Source organism: Mytilus californianus, unplaced genomic scaffold, assembly GCF_021869535.1.
Source record: "Mytilus californianus isolate M0D057914Y unplaced genomic scaffold, xbMytCali1.0.p SCAF_14, whole genome shotgun sequence".
NCBI classification, from domain to species: domain Eukaryota; kingdom Metazoa; phylum Mollusca; class Bivalvia; order Mytilida; family Mytilidae; genus Mytilus; species Mytilus californianus.
The window spans coordinates 41,147,723-41,169,520 of record NW_026262626.1 but is presented as its reverse complement, the minus strand read 5'-3'; the positions used below and the strand labels follow the sequence as shown (position 1 = coordinate 41,169,520).

The 21,798-nt window shown below is 32.7% G+C and overlaps 1 long non-coding RNA gene across 2 annotated transcripts in view; it reads right to left on the bottom strand.

Moving 5' to 3' along the window:
• LOC127724553 (uncharacterized) overlaps nt 1-21,798 on the bottom strand; it is a 31,179-nt gene extending 9,381 nt beyond the window's left edge. Inside the window, exons 1-3 of one of the 2 annotated variants that reach the window (XR_007992564.1) lie at nt 21,645-21,798; nt 7,243-7,433; nt 196-291 (exon numbers count right to left, since the gene is read on the bottom strand). This is a non-coding gene — a long non-coding RNA (uncharacterized LOC127724553). Of the gene's footprint in view, nt 1-195; nt 292-7,242; nt 7,434-11,507; nt 11,575-21,644 lie in introns of those variants that run through there. The other variant, XR_007992565.1, reaches the window with a different exon arrangement.

The following is a 21,798-nucleotide window of genomic DNA, read 5'->3' as shown; positions in this document are numbered from 1 at the left end:
AACTTATTATACACTGTTACTTGGATGGAGAGTTGTCTCATTTGCACTCATACCACATCTTCTTACATGTACTAAGTCTTATGAAATGTCAATACCCCTAGAGGACTGCAAATACATGAACAAAAATCGAGATGACTTATTCTTAGAGTGGTAAAAAAAAATAGTAAAAATAGTAAAAATCTTTACACGATTTACCATTGATTTAGTTGACTTTTTCATAAAGAGAGTTACTTTCTATTTTTTTCGTGTCATTCGTGTTGCCACTTTAATGAGGATGGTTGACTTCATGCGCTGAAATAAGAGTACTCACAGTTACTGAAAGCTAGTTAAAAGCCAACTACAACTTATAAATAAATCATGTTCTCCCAGACTAAAGTATCAATCAGTACACATCTTTGGATTTAGTGTTAAGACGTCATTAACAGTCAATACATTAAGCTATGCTTAAATTTTCAAAAACAAAATCAATGTTAGTAGCAATAAAAATAATATTTAAAGTATTACTACTGGATTAAATTGATAACCTTTAAGAATATGTTTATTCAAAAGATCAATTAGTGTACTGTCCGACATCATGGATCGTACCAAGTTTACTGGCTTTATAAACAACATCACTGTAAAAATTATGATGCAATATCCCGTTTTTGATTAGAACTCTACAGACAAATTTCCAGACCAGTTTTTTGTATCCATGAAAGAATTTGGTAAATTTAGTTTTAATTAATTATTCTGTTTTCTTAAAAATTTTTATGCATTTTTATTTTTATTTAAAATTATGCTTATTCTGCAAAATTCTTATGAAACCTATTTACTATTACATTTTTCGTAGTTTGCTGATATCTTTTTTCTGTACATCGTTCATTACTGTTATCAGTATTATATTACCTAATTCTTTTATCTTCAACAATTTGTCTTTATACTTTTGAACCCCATTAATGTCTATTCCTTATTTTGTTTGCTCAATTTTATCTTTTATCTTATTTTTTAGGTCTTGGTTTTTATTGCTGCAATTCGCAATTCCTACACACCCTTTTACATTATTACCTTTTTACATAACACTGGCATTTAACAATTGGTCAATGAACAAATGATGATCGATGTTTTGATGATAATATCATTGTGATATATTTATAACACATAACAATCATGAAAATACTAAAAAAGTTTTAATTTCCCATTTGAAAAAAAAACGTATAGTTCACATATTATACAAGTCTAAATTGAAAACAACATTCAAACCTATGATTGCGTTGGATAAAAACCGCAATTTTTATACGTGTGCATGCAAAACAAATTCTTGTTAGAGGGGTCTAAAAACAGCACAAACAACATTTTCCAAAAGACCAAAAAAGTGAAAAAGTATATTTTAACAAAACGCATTTGACTAACAGGTCGAACAACAAATGTTCTTAAACCCTGCTGACTGCCATTGGCGATTGCCAAATAAACGGATCACCGATGTAATAAATGGATCTTAATTAAAAATTTAATACTAAACAGAAAACAATAAACTTGCGGAAAAGATGATATACCGCAAACAAAAGGTGCAAAGGTCTTTGTACACCATATCCCGATTTCGACAATTAATGTCTCTTCAGTGATGTTAGGAATCGAAACGGTATTTGGAAAGCCATACAATTTACCTCGATTTAGGATAGACTCTTGAATTTTGAGGAGTCAAAATAGGATGAACTGATCATATAAACCCGAAGGCAAATATAATTCAAGCCCAAACGAAAAAATATAAACAAGTCTAAATTGAAAACAACGTTCAAACCTATGATTGCGTTGGATAAAAGCCGCAATTTTTATACGTGTGCATGCAAAACAAATTCTTGTTAGAGGGGTATATATATATATATAGAAGAGAATATTTATTCTGTAACAATAGTTTAACATTTATTTCGTTATAGATTATGACCACTGAATTAGGAACACATAATTCAGGAAACCTTTTTGATGATTTATTCATAGTCCAACATTTCACAATGCTACTTGATACAACAATGTAACAAGAGGCTGCACAGAGCCTGTATCGCTCGACTGGTAAAAGTATGTTTTTTTTTACATTTATTTTACTTTTACTGCAATCAGGTATGTTTGCTTATTTGTAAATCTTATTTTGGGGCATTTTAGTAGATCTTGTATTGATGATCCTTTTTTACTGTTTACAATAATTGTTTACCTATAATTATTATTAAACTTTTTGAAATCATTGGCAAAATTAGAAATTAGTAAAAATATTGCCTAAGAGCAATACATCCTATAAGGAGTCTGACAATTTGGCCATATTGACTAACTTGTAGATCTTGTATGCTGATCTTTTTGCGTTTTAATGCTTCTCTCTATCCACAATATTTGTTGACAAAACTGCCACAAAATGGGTAAATTATTACTTAGGGGAAATATAAGCAGTCGGTTGACAATTTCGGTCATTTGGAGATCTTACTGTGCTGAACAGTTTTGCTATTTACTGTTCCTTTCTATCTTTTATAGTTTCTGCAAAAATAGAGGCTCTCAAGAGCCTGTGTCGCTCACCTGATTCTACTTTGGTTTTGGAAATCATGTAAAAATAGATTAAAAATAATCATAACAGATACCCTAATAATGAGTGAGGCCAAATTTGGTTTAATATTGGTCCTGTAATTTAATAAAAAATCCTGGTGGCCATCTTGAACAGTAAATCGGCAACAAAGTAGCAACACTTCATCAGCACCTCATAAGAAACATTTATGACATGTTTGGTTTCATTCCATTCAGTGCACCTATAGAAGAAGCATTTGCATGTATTTCCCATAAGGTCTTATGTTAAAGGAAGTCTCCCCGCTGGCGTCCATCGTGGATGAAGGATCAGCTTCAAAGTAACAACACTTAGTCAGCACCTCATAAGGAACATTCATGCCATGTTTGGTTTCAATGTATTCAGTACGTGGTTCTCTAAAAGAAGACATTTGTATGTATTGTCCATGGGGTGTTGTTAAACATTGTCCCATGCTGGCGGCCATCTTGGATGCTGGATCGGCTTCAAAGTAACAACACGTGGTCAGCACTTCATAAGGAACATTAATGCAATGTTTAGTTTCATGCCATTCAGTGGTTCTCTAAAAGAAGACATTTGTATGTTTTTCTCTTAAGTTCCTATGTTAAACTAAGACCCCCGCTGGCGGCCATCTAGGATGGATCGGCTTCAAAGTAACAACACTTGGTCAGTACCTCGAAAGGAACATGCATGCCATGTTTGGTTTCATTCCATTAAGTAGTTCTCTAAAAGAAGACATTTGTATGTATTTCCCATAGGGTCTTATGTTAAACTAAGTCCTCCACTGGCGGCCATCTTGGATTATAGATCGGCTTCAAAGTAACAACACTTGGTCAGCACCTCATAAGGAACATTCATGCCATTTTGGTTTTCATTCCATTCAGTGGTTCTCTAAAAGAAGACATTTGAATGTATTTCCCATAGGGTCCTATGTTAAACTAAGTCCCCCGCTGGCGGCCATCTTGGATGATGGATCGGTTTCAAAGTAACAACACTTGGTCAGCATCTCGAAAGGAATATTCATGCCATGTTTGGTTTCATTCCATTCAGTGGTTCTCTAAAAGAAGACATTTGAATGTATTTCCCATAGGGTCCTATGTTAAACTAAGTCCCCGGCTGGCGGCCATCTAGGATTATGGATCGGCTCAAAGTAACAACACTTGGTCAGTACCTGGAAAGGAACATGCATGCTATGTTTGGTTTCATTCCATTCAGTTGTTCTCTTAAAGAAGACATTTGTATGTATTTCCCATAGGGTCCTATGTTAAACTAAGTCTTCCACTGGCGGTCATCTTGGATTATGGATCGGCTTCAAAGTAACAACACTTGGTCAGCACTTCATAAGGAACATTCATGCCATGTTTGCTTTCATTCCATGCAGTGGTTCTCTAAAAGAAGACATTTGTAAATATTTCCCATAGAGTCCTATGTTATACTATGTCCTCCATTGGAGGCCATCTTGGATAAGGGATCGGCTTCAAAGTAACAACACTTGGTCAGCACCTCATAAGGAACATGCATGCCATGTTTGGTTTTATTCCATTCAGTGGTTCTCTAGAAGAAGTTCAAAATGTAAAAAGTTAACTACGACGACGACGGACGACGATGGACGCCAAGTGATGAGAAAAGCTCACTTGACCCTTCGGGCTAGGTAAGCTAAAAATCAAAGATAGGTTAAATAATTTTCAAGGACAAAAACTCCTTTAAGGGGTCAATTGACAATTGTTGACTGATTTGTATATTTTAATTTACGGAACCCCTTTGTATTTAACAATTACTCTCTATCTATGATAGCTTCTTCGATAAATTTAAGAATGGGTACAGCCTGTCTTTTAAAGGCTATAATTTTTATAAGGGGTCAATTGTCTATTTCGTTCAATTGACTTATTTGTAGATCCTATCTTGCTGAACATCATTACTATTTAAAGATTCTCTGTATCTACTATAGTTTACTCTAACAATGCAAAATAACATGTAAAAATCATCATGCAAAGGCTATAACTCCTATAAGGGTTCAATTGACAATTTCTGATTATAGCTTTTGTTGAATTATTTATAGATTTTATTGTTTTGATAATTTTTACAGTTTAAAATTTCTCTTTATCTGTTACTGTTTTCAAGATAATCTCCAACAACTTTGAATTTAGCTAAAAAAATGACATTTCAGGGGTAAGTACTTCAAGATTTGTACTCCGATTTTTCTGAAGATTACATAGGATATAGAACTTGACCTGTTACTCATTTTTATCCTAGTCAGTTTTGCTGTAACTGCTTTAATTTTTTAGATAAAAACAAAAAACTATATTTAACCCCTATGATCTTTATTAGCAACGTTTGTCATGGATGATGATGGATCAAATCCTTGGATACAATTTTGACCTAGATTCTCTAAGGAACATTTATAGAGGTAAAGTTAGGTAACAGTTGACCTTATTGTTCCAGAGGAGAAGATTTAAAAAAAAAGTATGACGACAGACAACGACATATGGCAAGCGATGGCCAAAACTAACATTGCATTTCAGGCTAGGTAAGCTAAACATTAATTATAACTGTAACAAACAATCTCAAATAGCAAAAGAAAAAAGTCCTAGATGTTCAACGGACATCATTATTCATTGAAACTTAAAGATTGTTTAGGATCAATATGAACGATAATACACATGCGTTTCTGCAAATCAAATAATCCTTACAGTAGTTAAGTCTTTGAGAAATCCTACGGTGATATTGTTAGACATCATTTCTTCACTTACCTAACGTGTCCTCTTTTTCCCCCTTTTATAAATATAATTATTCTGCAGATGTTTAACACTTGATTTGTTGCTAAATGTTTGCTTGTCCTGAATATGTTTGAAATATTTTCCCCACCTAATTACAAGATTACAAATTTGCCTGAAATGTTTGCCACCTGTTATTACCAGATTACAAATTTTCCTGAAATGTTTGCCACCTGTAATTACCAGGTAACAAAAAAAAAAACTTCAAACAGATTGAGATATGTTTGCTTCAAAAAATCAAATGTAATTTTAAAGTTTATTATTTGTACGGTTTATTTCTATCAACTAATGGAAAAGAAGGCATATCTTTCTATGTTGTGATGTTATACTATTTTTTCAAAAAAGGGAGAAGGTTTGGTACCATTAAAACGTTTAATCCCGCTGCAAATGTTTGCACCTGTCCAAAGTCAGGAATCTGATGTACAGTAGTTGTCGTCTGTTTATGTAGTTCATACGCGTTTCTCGTTTTTATATAGATTAGACCGCTGGTTTTCCCGTTTGAATGATTTTACACTAGTAATTTTTAGGGCCCTTTATAGCTTGCTGTTCGGTGTGAGCCAAGGCTCCGTGTTGAAGGCCGTACCTTGACCTATAATGCTTTACTTTTATAAATTGTTACTTGGATGGAGAGTTGTCTCATTGGCACTCATTCCACATCTTCCTATATCTATATATATGATGTGCAATGTTTATTTTACTTACTAATCACTGAGATGGTATACACATATATTTATTACACTTAGTGTTAATTTAATTCATTACTGCAATGGACAAATAAAAGGATATGTTAGATATATGTCAATAAGAGAGCAATCCAACAACACAAATAACCAATAAATATTAAAACGGTGACATACTGCCTCTAGTACTCACACTCTCATTCTTCACACTTAACCACGTGCACAGCAGCCCAGGCTTGTGAAATTTCTTTCAGGCCTGTAAAAATCATCTCTACAGGCCAACAGAATCTAACTAAAAATTTTCCAAAAAATAATTTCTTGGCTTGTAGATTTAAAAGTTTATCGTGAAGACTGTTGATTCTTTGTCCTATCTCACAGAACCTACCAACTATAGCAATTATGTATGTTTCTTGTCCTGAATCTGTTTCCGATGGACATTTAGTTAACAAGAATCATTCAATAAACAAAAGCCAGTAACTTTACAATATTCCAATCTGTATATTTTCCCGAACAGTAACTTTAAAAGATCGCCCCTCAACATATTATAAGTCTAAAAAAAATAACATTTAAACATTGAGGTAACTGACTTGGCTATCTGGTGAGTCAAGCCCTTTCAAACTTATTCTTGCAATGTGTGTTTATGTTCTGCAGTTACACCAAAGTCCAAGGTTATTGAGAGAGTTTGGCATTCTTGTATTGTTTAACCACATGCCATTATTAATGTGCCTGTCCAAAGTCATGATCCTGTAATTCGGTGCTTGTTGTTGGTAGCTATCTGTCACATTTGTTTTTCATTTATTGTTTTAGCATAAATCAGGAGTTGGTTTTATTTTGAATATTGCAACAATAATCCTATTCAATTTGATTCTTTTAAACTTGCAGTTCTTGGGAGGATTTTTGCTCCTCAGTGTTGAAATGAAAATTACCAAGGTAAAAATAAATAATTTTAATTTTTACATTGGTAAAAATCAAATTTTACATCGTGTGAAAATAATAAATCTGGGAAAGATGTCTAGCAATACACTACATTACCATTACAGTATAGATTTACTAACATACTTTGACATCTCTGATACACTTCATGTGTTATATTCTTCAGTTTCAAATACACTTGTAATCGTGTATATTTTATTTCAAACTCCATTGAACACATAGACAATAGTTTTTAAATTGACAAAGAAGAAGTTCAAGGTAAATCTATTTATGAATCTGTATATTTAAACAAATAGGTAATCGATAGTAGACTTACTTTTTTTGTAAATAAACCTTGTTCTCTGTTTCATTCGTATTGAAAGTATTGTTTAACTTCTGTAAATCTTTTTGACACCGGTGTACCCTCTATAAACTATGTAACGACTAACAGCTGATGAGCTTGGCGAACTTCAGCTTTCCTGTTAGGATCTGTCATGTGGCCTATGACATGTATGAAGGGGAAGATAACTGCAAAATTAATATAGAATAAGAATAAGTATAAAAGAATATTTTATTTTCCAATTAAAGGGCCCTATAAAGAGCTTTTATCACATTACATACACATACATATGATTAGACACAAATTAAGAAACATAAAAGAAAACAACACAGTTTAACAATAACTCTCGTATAACATGTATAAGGCCAATATAGAACCAGATAATACAAATAACATCTATAAAATATAACACTCAAAAAAGTATACGTGTGGCTAATTTGCATGTATTATCTTTGAACTTCTCCTTATCTCCAGATTTTTAGATAAATACTTTCCCAAACATTTATATACATCTTAATTTTCTTGTGTAAATAGCCATGTAAACTTCGAAAGATTGTCTAAAGATTGAAAAATTATTGCAGGTTAATGAAATTTCAGTAAAAAGACTCAATTCTATTATCAGCATATAGTGGGCATTCAGTCACAAAGTGTATCTCATTAGGCCTTTTTGTTTGTCTTTGTTGACATATTTGCTTGTTTTTGTAGTGATAAAGATTATAACACAATGTTGACTGCTGTACCCCTATTTTTGACATTTTTACCTATTATGTATGTTGGTTTTGTTCACACATCGTTGTCAATATCATGGAAATTTATGCGACTTTCATACAAGTGAGAGGTTTAGCTAGCTATAAAGCCAGGTTTAATCCACCATTTTCTACATAAGAAAATGCCTGTACCAAGTCAGGAATATGACAGTTGTTATCCATTCTTTTGATGTGTTTGAGCTTTTGATTTTGCCATTTGCTTAGGGACTTTCCGTTTAGAATTTTCCTCGGAGTTCGGTATTTTGTTATTTTACTTTTTTCATCCTCAACTTTATTTAAAGAACAGTAAAAACATTTTCTAAGTGTTCTATTAATATAACCTTTGCATATATATCAGTCTCAATCCGTAAAGGATGAGCGCTTATTCTAATCTTACAGATTGATTACCTTAATCTAAAATCTTTTAGATCTAAATATTTTTTTCAGAACAAAATAGAGTTTTAAAGGAGAAATAAGTATTAAGTTTGCCTTGATCTGATTGAAATACTTTATTTATATTTTCCTTCCAGTAATGGAGATAGTATTTATATAGCTTATCTTTGATACATTTTGTGAAATAGTATATACTGGTTTTTAAGTTACATGTGGGTATGCCTAGCTATTTAAAAATACAATCTATGCTTGAGAACAATGTATTCCCTTTATTATTGTGAAGTTCTTTCCTACATATATATACATCATATAATAACATGTTTTCAGAATTATCTAGTCGATGGTAATATTTTAACATTTCTAATATAATATAAAAATACAATGGGTATCTCCCTAGATCAGAAGTCACAGCAAGATAACTTGATTTTTTTGTTTACACCTAGTACATATTTCATAAATTTGATATCTGATTTTTCAGATGTATCGTTGGAAAACACTTTTCTAAAATATCTTGATCATTTTGTTTTTACATGCAGCTGAGTTAACTGGAATATACCCCAAACTTCAAATCAATAGCTTAAAATTGGCTTTACAGTATGGTCATATAAATGGTGTAAAGTTGAAACACTAGGGTTTGAAGATGACATACAGTTGTAATTCAAAGCATGCTTTCATAGACATCTTATATACATTGCAAAAATTTTCCACTGGGTATAAGTGTAATGCCCAAATATTTATAATTATATGTACAACCAATAGCTTTCTCACCAAGGTAAAAAGGGAGATTAAAATGTCTCCATGCTTTATTAAAAATCATAACTTTTGTCTTGTTCTCATTTACATTTAACCACCATTTAGAACAGCAACTATTAAGCATAGTTAACCTCTCTTGCAATCCCTCTGATGAATCTGAGAGAAATACAATGCCATCAGCATACATTACCTTTGGTTGTTAACACTGACATGATATGCACAAAACTATATGTTTTGCATATATGTTCTCCCTTTACGATACAACAGTTCTAAGGGTAACATTTTAAGTTTGGGTAGTAGAGGAAACAGAATTTGTGAGGAGAAACTTACAATGTTAAAGTATGACTGTTTCTTCTACAAAAGGATTATAATTAGACCCTCCCAGTTAACATAACTAAAGGGACGGCATTTTGATTTTCAGGGTGAGGGGCCAGGTTGATTTTAAAAAAGTATATCCTCCTAAGAGCTGAAAATAAATAACCTTTGTCTTCATAATTATGAGGTCATGTACGTTTTTTTTTCTTTCTAAGCAGTGGTTATTTTACCGGTACCGGCAAATAGAAATATGCTATCTTGACGGCTCTGATTAAAATATCTTAATTAAAGCCGGCAAAATAGTTTATTTTTATAGAAATGGCTATTTTATCGGCGCCAGCAATATGGCAAATTTGTTGCCGGCACTGAAAATTAGCTATTCTGCCGGTTTTAGTAAGCGAATGCGAAGTTAAAAACCAATTTGTTTACATATATGGAATTAAAAAAACTGACTATTATGTCAAAAGCAAATTTAATTTAAACATTTGTTAAGCTATCTGATTACTGTGTGTGATTGATTTTGTTATGTTGTATAATGTTTTATCAAATTTACGATGCAATGAAGTTTTTTAACTTTTATTTTTTTTATAACATACAGTTAAAAAATCTTACATTTTATTCTTATGTATACATGCAACATTAGACTGTGATTGATTTTTAAAATAATTTCAACTAAATGATATGATTGCATTGCAACAAATGTTTCCTCAATATTTTTATTTTCATTTCTTGATATAAATTCTTATTTTTACTTTGACTGATAAATGTATCTCAAATATTATTAGCTCAGTGGTAGATATCCAGGAGGTCCGTGGGATCAATGCTTTTGAATAGGGAAATATGGTTGGAACCCCCCTTTTTATCCTTGGGTTGAACCCCCTTTTAAAAATGGCTGGATCCGCCCCTGTAGCTGTTTTCTTATTTAACTACTGGTATATCAGTAAGTATTCGATTCTTTGATGTTGATTGTGCACATTTTCGAAGTACTTTTCCAAATTAAATATTAAAATTATCTTTTATTTAGAACCGGCCAAATAACAAAAATATGTACCGTTGATTTTGTTCTTGCAATTTTGATTTAAGATTCTTGAAGCTATGCACAATCGATTGCAATAGAAAATGCGGGATTCATTGCTTGTTTTTGTTTCGTTTATAGCTGGAGATCTCATTTTTTTCTTTTTTGAAGTTTTAATTATTTCGTAGTATATTCATAATGTTACACGAAAACTTCAATCATATTACATGTATTAAGCATTGTATTTTTGTCTCTTGTGGATAGATGTCTCGTAGGAAGGAAATCATGCCACGTCTCGTGTTTTTACATTAAAGTCTTTGTATCAAATATTTTCGTTTGTTCGATGTCAGAGAATTGACTGATATGGTGACCTATAGTTGCTTACTAATCAGGGATCAATTGTCTGTCTCGTTCATGTTGACTTATTTGTAGATCTTATATTACTGAACATTATTATTTTTTAAAGATTCTCTGATAGTCAGAGACAGTCCCACTCGAGGGACAGACTGCAACATCCCTCGCTGTCTGGTAGTGACAGAGAACACACTGTACCAGGACACTCTGGCTAATGGTGATAGACTGTCCCACTCGAATTCGAGGGACCAACTTCAACATCCCTTACTGTCTGATAGTGACAGATTGTCCCACTCGGAGGAAAAACTATACCAGCGCACTCTGTCTAATAGTGATAGACTGTCCCACTCGAGGAACCGCCTGCAACATCCCTCATTGTCTGGTTGTGACAGATTGTCCCAGTCGGAAAACAAACTGTACCACCGCACTCTGTCTAATAGTGATAGACTGTCGCACTCGAGGGACCGACTGCAACATCCCTCATTGTCTGGTTGCAGTGATCTTTGGTTATATCGTATTTTTATAGACAGCTTGAATCATTGTATTTACTTGAACGATCGTTTAGGATAAAAACGCCCTACTGGTTACATGTTACATTACCATATTTTACATTTGGTGAAAATAATAATTCTGAGAGAGATGTCTAGCAATAAACTGTAGTACCGTTGCAGTATAGATTTACTTACATATTTTGACATCATTGTTAGTTATGTATACATGTTACATACTTCAGTGTCACAATACACTTGTTATTGTTTATATTTTATTTAAGCTCCACTGAACGCAAAGAAAATAGTTTTAAATTGACAAAGAAGGAGTTTAAATCTATTTATGAATCGTGTCATATTTAATATTCAATGAAGTTATTTAGTTAGGGGTGCCTTATGTACACTCTATACAGCATCGTATTGCATGTTTCAGAGGCTAATAATCCATACTGGTACTCAAATTTTTCTGAAGATTACATAGGATAATTATACAACTTGACCTGTTGCGATATTTAACCATGTCAGTTTTCTGTAACTGCTTTACTTTTTAAGATATAAGAAACAACTGCATATTTAAACCTATGTTCTATGTTTGTGCAAAATCGGTCATGTTTGATGATTGATCAAATCCCTGAATATACACTTTTTAAACAAGACCCCCTAAGGAAAATTCAGGTAAAGTTTGGTAACATTTGGTCTTGTAGTTTCAGAGAAGATTTTCAAAACATTTATGACAACGTACGTATGACGGACGATAGACTCCGACGGATGTCAACTGATTGCAAAAGCTCACGTGGCTTTTTAGGCAAGGGTGGGCTAAACATTATTCGTAACTGTCACAAACAATCTCAAGTAAAAAAACGCTATAATTATACAACAGACAAAAAAAGTCTAAGATGTTCAACTGACCTCACAATTCACTGAAACTTAATGTCGGTATGTATATGACCAATAGGAACGATAAACACATGCGTTGCTGAAAGTCACTTACAGAAGTTAAGTCTTTGCGAGATCCTAAGGTGATATTGTTAGGAATCACTTCTGCACTTACCTTTCAAATAATCTTTTCCCCTCCCATGATATATATAATAATTCTGCAAATGTTAATCAATTGATTTGTTGTAAAATATTTGTCACTGTTTATTATTAGATTACAAATTTGCCAAAATTATTTGCCACCTGTATTTACCAGATTACAAATATGCCTGAAGTATTTGCCACCTTTAATTACAAGATTACAAATAAACTTCAAACAGATTAGAATATACTGTTAAAACTGTTTGCTTCAAAATAGAAAAATATGTTCATTAAGGTTTATCATTTATATGGCTTTTTTTATCAACTAATGGAAAAGAAGGCAGATATGTGATGTGCAATATAAATTTCACTTACTAATTAAGGAGATGGTATATACATATATTTATCCCGCTATGTGTTAATTGCATTCAATACTGCAATGTTATGCACATAAAAAAAGAAAATGTTGGGTATATGTCAAATAGACAGCAATCAAACAGCACAAATAACCAAAAACATTATTTATGTATCACTTCAATTTGATCATTCTAAACTAATAGCTCTTTGGAGGATATTTGCTCCTCAGTGTTGAAATGAAAATGACCTAGGTGAAAATAAATAATTTTAAATTTACATTGGTAAAATTCAATTTTACATCGGGTAAAAATAATAATTCTGAGAAAGATGTCCAGCAATACACTGCACTACCGTTATAGTATAGATTTGCTAATATATTTTCTCAAATTGTTAGCAACGTATTCAGGTGTATTACCACCATTTTTTCCCCTATTAGTCTTTTTTAAATTTGCATTTTTCAAAATATTGTGCAGAATTTATCTTTGTTTCAAATAAAGAAATACTTGGCATGATTAAAGTTTTATCCTGTCCAGTACTACAGACAAAATTTCACATAGCAGTTCATTGCATATAAGAAAATAACCATCACTGGGAGTTAACCAATCAATTTTTCACCTTTTTTTCTCTGTACAAGGTTTAGTCACCATATAACCAAGTTTTCAAAATATTCTATAGAAATACCAAAAAAACAAGCATTCTGAGAGTATTGCATGGCAATACATAGTCCCCTACCGGATAAAAATTCATTATACTGGAACAAATTGCTAACTTGTTCTATAACTTGTCATGGTGTAAACAAAAAGTAAATATCTTGTCAATATCTTCAAGCATGACTAAAAACAGTGTGGAAAACTGATTATGTGCTTGAATTTTTCAAGTCCAAGGACCATAACTCTGCACAAAATTATTAGACTGAAACAAAAATTTGAACTTGATCTGTAACTTGTCATGATAAAACTATATATATATACCAATTATCAATCAATATATTATAAGCATGATAAAAAAAAACATCAGATATGATTAATAGTTCTCTAAAATTAGATATGATGTAATACAGTGTATATCTATTTTCAAATTATAATCAAATATAATTAATAGTTCCAAATATTTTTTCTTTCATTTGTCACAAACTAATATAGATTTGTAACTTATCTATAAAATGTCAACAACTTTTATCTACACAATGTAATGTATTGAAATATATACATTAATAAAAATAGATTATTATCTAATTAAAGGATTTCTCTTCATACTGTTTTTTTATATATATATAGCATTCAGAAAATTAGTTTATACTAAATAACAAACAAACCTGCCAAAAAATTCTTCAAATAATTTAACAAAGAATGTCTTTTGAAAAATGAGTTATCTCCCTTTGTACAGAAATATGGTTTAACATAGTACTCTAACATTAGATATGGTCCAGAGTCATGGTCCATAACTCTGGACTAAATCATTAGACCGGAACAAAATTCGAACTTGATCTTCAACTTGTCATGATTAAACTATATACCAAATATCTAAACAATATCTTCAAGAGCGAAGAAAAAAAAAGTGTGGAAAGCTGATTTGCCGGACTGATGGATGGACAGACGGACGGACATACAGACGGACGGAGTGCAAACCTAAAGTTCCCTTCGACTTCATCGGTAGGGTACTAAAAACAAGCATTCTGAGAGTATTGCATGGCAATACATAGTCCCCTACCGGATAAAAATTCATTATACTGGAACAAAATGCTAACTTGTTCTATAACTTGTCATGGTGTAAACAAAAAGTAAATATGTCAATATCTTCAAGCATGACTAAAAACAGTGTGGAAAACTGATTATATGCGTGAATTTTTCAAGTCCAAGGACCATAACTCTGCACAAAATTATTAGACTGAAACAAAAATTTGAACTTGATCTGTAACTTGTCATGATAAAACTATATATATACCAATTATCAATCAATATCTTATAAGCATGATAAAAAAACCATCAGATATGATTAAAAGTTCTCTAAAATTAGATATGATGTAATACAGTGTATATATCTATTTTCAAATTATAATCAAATATAATTAATAGTTCCAAATATTTTTTCTTTCAGTTGTCACAAACTAATATAGATTTGTAACTTGTCTATAAAATGTCAACAACTTTTATCTACACAATGTAATGTATTGAAATATATACATTAATAAAAATAGATTATTATCTAATTAAAGGATTCCTCTTCAAACTTTTTTTTTATATATATATAGCATTCAGAAAATTAGTTTATACTAAATAACAAACAAACCTGCCAAAAAAATCTTCAAATAATTTAACAATGAATGTCTTTTAAAAAATGAGTTATCTCCCTTTGTACAGAAATATGGTTTAACATAGTACCCTAACATTAGATATGGTCCAGAGTTATGGTCCATAACTCTAGACTAAATCATCAGACCGGAACAAAATTCGAACTTGATCTACAACTTGTCATGATTAAACTATATACCAAATATCAAATCAATATCTTCAAGAGCGAAGAAAAAAAGTGTGGAAAGCTGATTTTCCGGACTGACGGACAAACAGACGGACGGAGTGCAAACCTAAAGTTCCCTTCGACTTCGTCGGTAGGGGACTAAAAAACAAGCATTCTGAGAGTATTGCATGGCAATACATAGTCCCCTACCGGATAAAAATTCATTATACTGGAACAAAATGCTAACTTGTTCTATAACTTGTCATGGTGTAAACAAAAAGTTAATATCATGTCAATATCTTCAAGCATGACTAAAACAGTGTGGAAAACTGATTATATGCGTGAATTTTTCAAGTCCAAGGACCATAACTGCACAAAATTATTAGACTGAAACAAAAATTTGAACTTGATCTGTATTTTGTCATGATAAAACTATATATATACCAATTGTCAATCAATATCTTATAAGCATGATAAAAAACATCAGATATGATTAAAAGTTCTCTAAAATTAGATATGATGTAATACAGTGTATATCTATTTTCAAATTATAATCAAATATAATTAATAGTTCCAAATATTTTTTCTTTCAGTTGTCACAAACTAATATAGATTTGTAACTTGTCTATAAAATGTCAACAACTTTTATCTACACAATGTAATGTATTGAAATATATACATTAATAAAAATAGATTATTATCTAATTAAAGGATTCCTCTTCAAACTTTTTTTTTATATATATATAGCATTCAGAAAATTAGTTTATACTAAATAACAAACAAACCTGCCAAAAAAATCTTCAAATAATTTAACAATGAATGTCTTTTAAAAAATGAGTTATCTCCCTTGTACAGAAATATGGTTTAACATAGTACCCTAACATTAGATATGGTCCAGAGTTATGGTCCATAACTCTAGACTAAATCATCAGACCGGAACAAAATTCGAACTTGATCTACAACTTGTCATGATTAAACTATATACCAAATATCAAATCAATATCTTCAAGAGCGAAGAAAAAAAGTGTGGAAAGCTGATTTTCCGGACTGACGGACAAACAGACGGACGGAGTGCAAACCTAAAGTTCCCTTCGACTTCGTCGGTAGGGGACTAAAAAACAAGCATTCTGAGAGTATTGCATGGCAATACATAGTCCCCTACCGGATAAAAATTCATTATACTGGAACAAAATGCTAACTTGTTCTATAACTTGTCATGGTGTAAACAAAAAGTTAATATCATGTCAATACCTTCAAGCATGACTAAAAACAGTGTGGAAAACTGATTATATGCGTGAATTTTTCAAGTCCAAGGAACATAACTGCACAAAATTATTAGACTGAAACAAAAATTTGAACTTGATCTGTAACTTGTCATGATAAAACTATATATATACCAATTGTCAATCAATATCTTATAAGCATGATAAAAAACATCAGATATGATTAATAGTTCTCTAAAATTAGATATGATGTAATACAGTGTATATCTATTTTCAAATTATAATCAAATATAATTAATAGTTCCAAATATTTTTTCTTTCATTTGTCACAAACTAATATAGATTTGTAACTTATCTATAAAATGTCAACAACTTTTATCTACACAATGTAATGTATTGAAATATATACATTAATAAAAATAGATTATTATCTAATTAAAGGATTTCTCTTCATACTTTTTTTTTATAATATATATAGCATTCAGAAAATTAGTTTATACTAAATAACAAACAAACCTGCCAAAAAATTCTTCAAATAATTTAACAAAGAATGTCTTTTGAAAAATGAGTTATCTCCCTTCGTACAGAAATATGGTTAAACATAGTACCCTAACATTAGATATGGTCCAGAGTTATGGACCATAACTCTGGACTAAATCATCAGACCAGAACAAAATTCGAACTTGATCTACAACTTGTCATGATTAAACTATATACCAAATATCAAATCAATATCTTCAAGAGCGAAGAAAAACAGTTTGGAAAGCTGATTTTGCCGGACTGACGGATGGACAGACGGACGGACAGACAGACGGACGGAGTGCAAACCTAAAGTTCCTTCGACTTCGTCGGTAGCGGACTAAAAAGAATGGTACTTTGAGACACCCAACATATATGTTTATGACTCAGAATTTTTTACTGCAATGAAATGTAAGATTAATTTCCTACAACTGTCAAATTCAAGAAAATATTTTTTTCTGACCCTTTTTCGTATGCAACCGGATGTGACGTACTATGATTTGGTGGTATTACACTTCATGTTGCACTTCAAGTGTTAAATTCTTCAGTTTCAAAATACATTTGTAATCATGTATATCTTATTTCAACTCCATTGAACTAAAATAAAATAGTTTTAAATTGACAAAGAAGAAGTTTAAATATATTTATGGATCTTGACATAATTGCTATTTAAGGAAGTTATGCAGTTAGGAGTGTCTAATGTACTACATAACAACTTAATGCCCTTAAATGGACTGAATTAAGGAATTTCTGTCTCAAAATACCAAGCCAATTCCATCGCTAAAAATAAGACGGTTTACGCCATAACTTTTGACTAAAAACAGGTGTTTTGCTTGGAGACAGACAACCGATATAAATAGATAATAGACTTACGCAGGCGAATTTTCAAAATAAATATCTTGACCTTCTAAGAGCTGAAAATAAATAACATTTGTCTTAATAATTATGAGGTCATGAACGTTTTTTTCCCTATTTTTTGCTGGACACCAGGAACGCGTTCAAACAAGAAAACATGACATCATAATTATCTCTTACCTTGAAACTAATCTTATCGTAGGCCTAAACTCCAAAGAGATTTATGACAACGCACAGTATTTGTCATGCAAATAGAAGATGAAGAGCAGTTCATGTTTCTGTGTAAACATATGATTCAAAAACAGTTAGTCTCATGAAAAAGTACATTTTACAACTTTCATAGTATATATATCGTGACGATACAGATAATATATCTTACGTAGATTTCTTTTTGAAATGTGGACACAAAGTCAATTGAATGTTGAATTGGCAAATACATATAAATTAATATATTTTATGTCTCTGAAATAGGTAAAAATAAATCATATTTGTGCATACTCGTAACTATTTCCAAGAAAAAATTAACAACTTTCAAACGGAAAAGGGTGTTTTCCAGCGTTTTTTTTTTTTTGTAATTCTTTCATGTGTGGGTCACCAGGTAAAACACAATTAAAGGTTGAATGTCAGATTGAAGAAATTTTGGTTTTAAAAGTCTTAAAACATATCTACCGCTGATTTTGTTTCTTGCAATTTATACCAAAATCGCAAGAAAGTGTACAAAACGATACCCAATAAGGAATCAATTGTCTATCTCGTTCATGTTGACTTATTTGTAGATCTTATATTACTGAACATTATTATTATTTAAGATTCTCTAATAGTGATCAACTGTCCCTCTCGAGGGACCGACTGCAACATCCCTCACTGTCTGGTAGTGATAGATTGTCCCACTCGAGGACAGACTGCAACATCCCTCACTGTCTGGTAGTGACAGATTGTCCCACTCGAGGGACAGACTACAACATCCCCAACTGTTTGGTAGTGACAGATTGTCCCACTCGAGGGACAGACTGCAACATCCCCAACTGTTTGGTAGTGACAGATTGTCCCACTCGAGGGACAGACTGCAACATACCCCACAGTCAGGAAGTGAAAGATTGTCCCGCTCATGAGACAGATTACAACATCCTTCACTGTTTGGTAGTGACAGGTTGTCCCGCTCGTGAGACAGATTACAACATCCCTCACTGTCTGGTAGTGACAGATTGTCCCACTCGAGGGACAGACGGCAACATACCTCACTGTCTGCAAGTGACAGATTGTCCCGCTCGTGAGACAGATAACAACATCCCTCACTGTCTGGTAGTGACAGACTGTCCCACTCGAGGGACAGATTACAACATCCCTCACTGTCTGCTAGTGACAGACTGTCCCACTCGAGGGACAGATTACAACATCCCTCACTGTTTGGTAGTGACAGATTGTCCCACTCGTGAGACAGATTACAACATCCCTCACTGTCTTGTAGTGACAGACTGTCCCACTCGAGGGACATATTACAACATCCCTCACTGTGTGGTAGTGACAGATTGTCCCGCTCGTGAGACAGATTACAACATCCCTAACTGTTTGGTAGTAACAGATTGTCCCACTCGAGGGACATATTACAACATCCCTCACTGTCTGGTAGTGACAGATTGTCCCACTCGAGGTACAGATTACAACATCCCTCACTGTTTGGTAGTGACAGATTGTCCCACTCGAGAGACAGACTGCAACATACCTCACTGTCTGGAAGTGACAGATTGTCCCGCTCGTGAGACAGATTACAACAACCCTCACTGTCTGGTAGTGACATACTGTCCCACTCGAGGGACAGATTACAACATCCTTCACTGTCTGGTAGTGACAGACTGTCCCACTCGAGGGACAGATTACAACATCCCTCACTGTCTGGTTGTGACAGACTGTCCCACTCGAGGGACAGATTACAACATCCCTCACTGTCTTGTAGTGACAGGCTGTCGCACTCTGAGAACAAACTGTACCAGCGCAGTCTGTCAAATAGTGACAGACAGCCATGTCCGGAGGACAGGACATAAAGGTGTACAACGTATTACATTTGAACATAGAAATTGTTCATTATTACTTTATACATGTTATCTCGTCAAATAGCCAGTAAATATAGTTTAGTTTGTAGCAGAAATCTTTGGTAATACCGTATTTTTATGGACAGCTTGAATCCGAGTATTTACTTGAACGATCGTTCAGGATATAAACGCCCTACTGGTTACACGTTACAATACCATATTTTACATCGGGTGAAAATAATATTTCTGAGAGAGATGTCCAGCAATACACTGCAGTACCGTTTCAGTATAGATTTACTGACATATTTTGACATCTTTGTTAGTAACGTATACATGTTACACTCCAAGTGTGATATACTTCAAGTTCACAATACGCTTGTTATCGTGTACGTTTAATTTCAGCTCCAATGAACGCATAGAAAATAGTTTTAAATTGACAATGAAAGAGTTTTAATCTATTTATGAATCTTGTCATATTTACTATTTAATGAAGTTATTTAGTTACTGGTATCTACAATGTACTACACAACATGTTATTGAAAGCGTGTTTAATCCACCATTTTGGACATAAGGAAACGCATGTGACAAGTCAGGAACTTGAATATCCATTCGTTTGATATGTTTGAGCTTTTAATTTTGCCATTTGATTAAGGACTTTCCGTTTGGAATTTTCCTCGGAGTTCAGTATTTTTGTTGTTTTTACAATTTCTTATAAAGAAGAAAAGTAACAGTAAACCAACGAGACGTAGATATTAGATGCATACCAGCAATAATATTGAATAGACACTTTGCACCGGGTTCAAAGTAAATATACAGGTCGGATTGATGTAAGCAGACTTTATAGTGACATACATTCGCACTAGCACTATCTGGTGGTGACAGACTATCCTTATCTGAGGACAAACTGTTCTAGCTCGCACTGTCTAATAGTGAGCGACAGTTCCCCTCGAGGGACAGACTGCAACATTTCTCACTGTCTGGTAGTGACAGGCTGTCCCAATCGGAGGACAAACTGTACCAGCCAACTAACAGTGACAGACAGCCCTATCCGGAGGACAGGCTATAAAAGTGTATTACATTTGTACATATTTTTAATTTTAGTTTCTTGTGTACAATTTGGAGTTTAGTATGGCGTTCATTATCACTGAACTAGTATATATATTTGTTTAGGGGCCAGCTGAAGGACGCCTCCAGGTGCGGGAATTTCTCGCTGCATTGAAGACCTGTTGGTGACCTTCTGCTGTTGTCTGTTCTATGGTCGGGTTGTTGTCTCTTTGACACATTCCCCATTTCCATTCTCAATTTTATTTATATAAATTGTTCGTTATTGCTTTGTATCGACAAAGAGCCAGTTTATATATTTTAGTTCGTTGCACAGATTGTTGGCAACACCGTATTGTGTTTTGACAGCTTGAATCCGAGTAATTACTGGAATAATAATTGCCCTACTGATTACCCGTTGCATTACCATAGATTTACTAACATATTGATATTTCTGTTAGTAACGTATATGTGTTACACTTCAAGCGTTATATACTTCAGTTTCAAAATACACTTGTAATCGTGCATATTTTATTTCAGCTCCATTGAAAAAAAAAAGTTTTAAACTGACAAAGAAGGAGTTTAAATCTATTTATAAATGATAACATATTTATTATTTAATGAATTTATTTAGTTAGTGGTGTCTATAATGTATTACACAACAAATTATTGCTCCAAGTTGGTCTGGTTTAAGAAATTTTTGTCGAAAAATAAAGCCAATTCCATCACTAAAACAAGACGGTTTACACCATAACTGTTGACTGAATAATATATATAAAAACAAATAGTGTTAAGTTTGCAGAAAGACGCTCAATGGAAATTGAAAGTATACTTACTTTTCATGAAAATAAATTCTTCTCTGTTTCATTCGTGCTGAAAGTATTATTCTATTTGATACTTCTGTAAATCTTTTCTGACACCAGTGTACCATCTATACAAGTATGTTACGACTAACAGATGCACTTGAAGAACTTCAGCTTACCTGTAAGA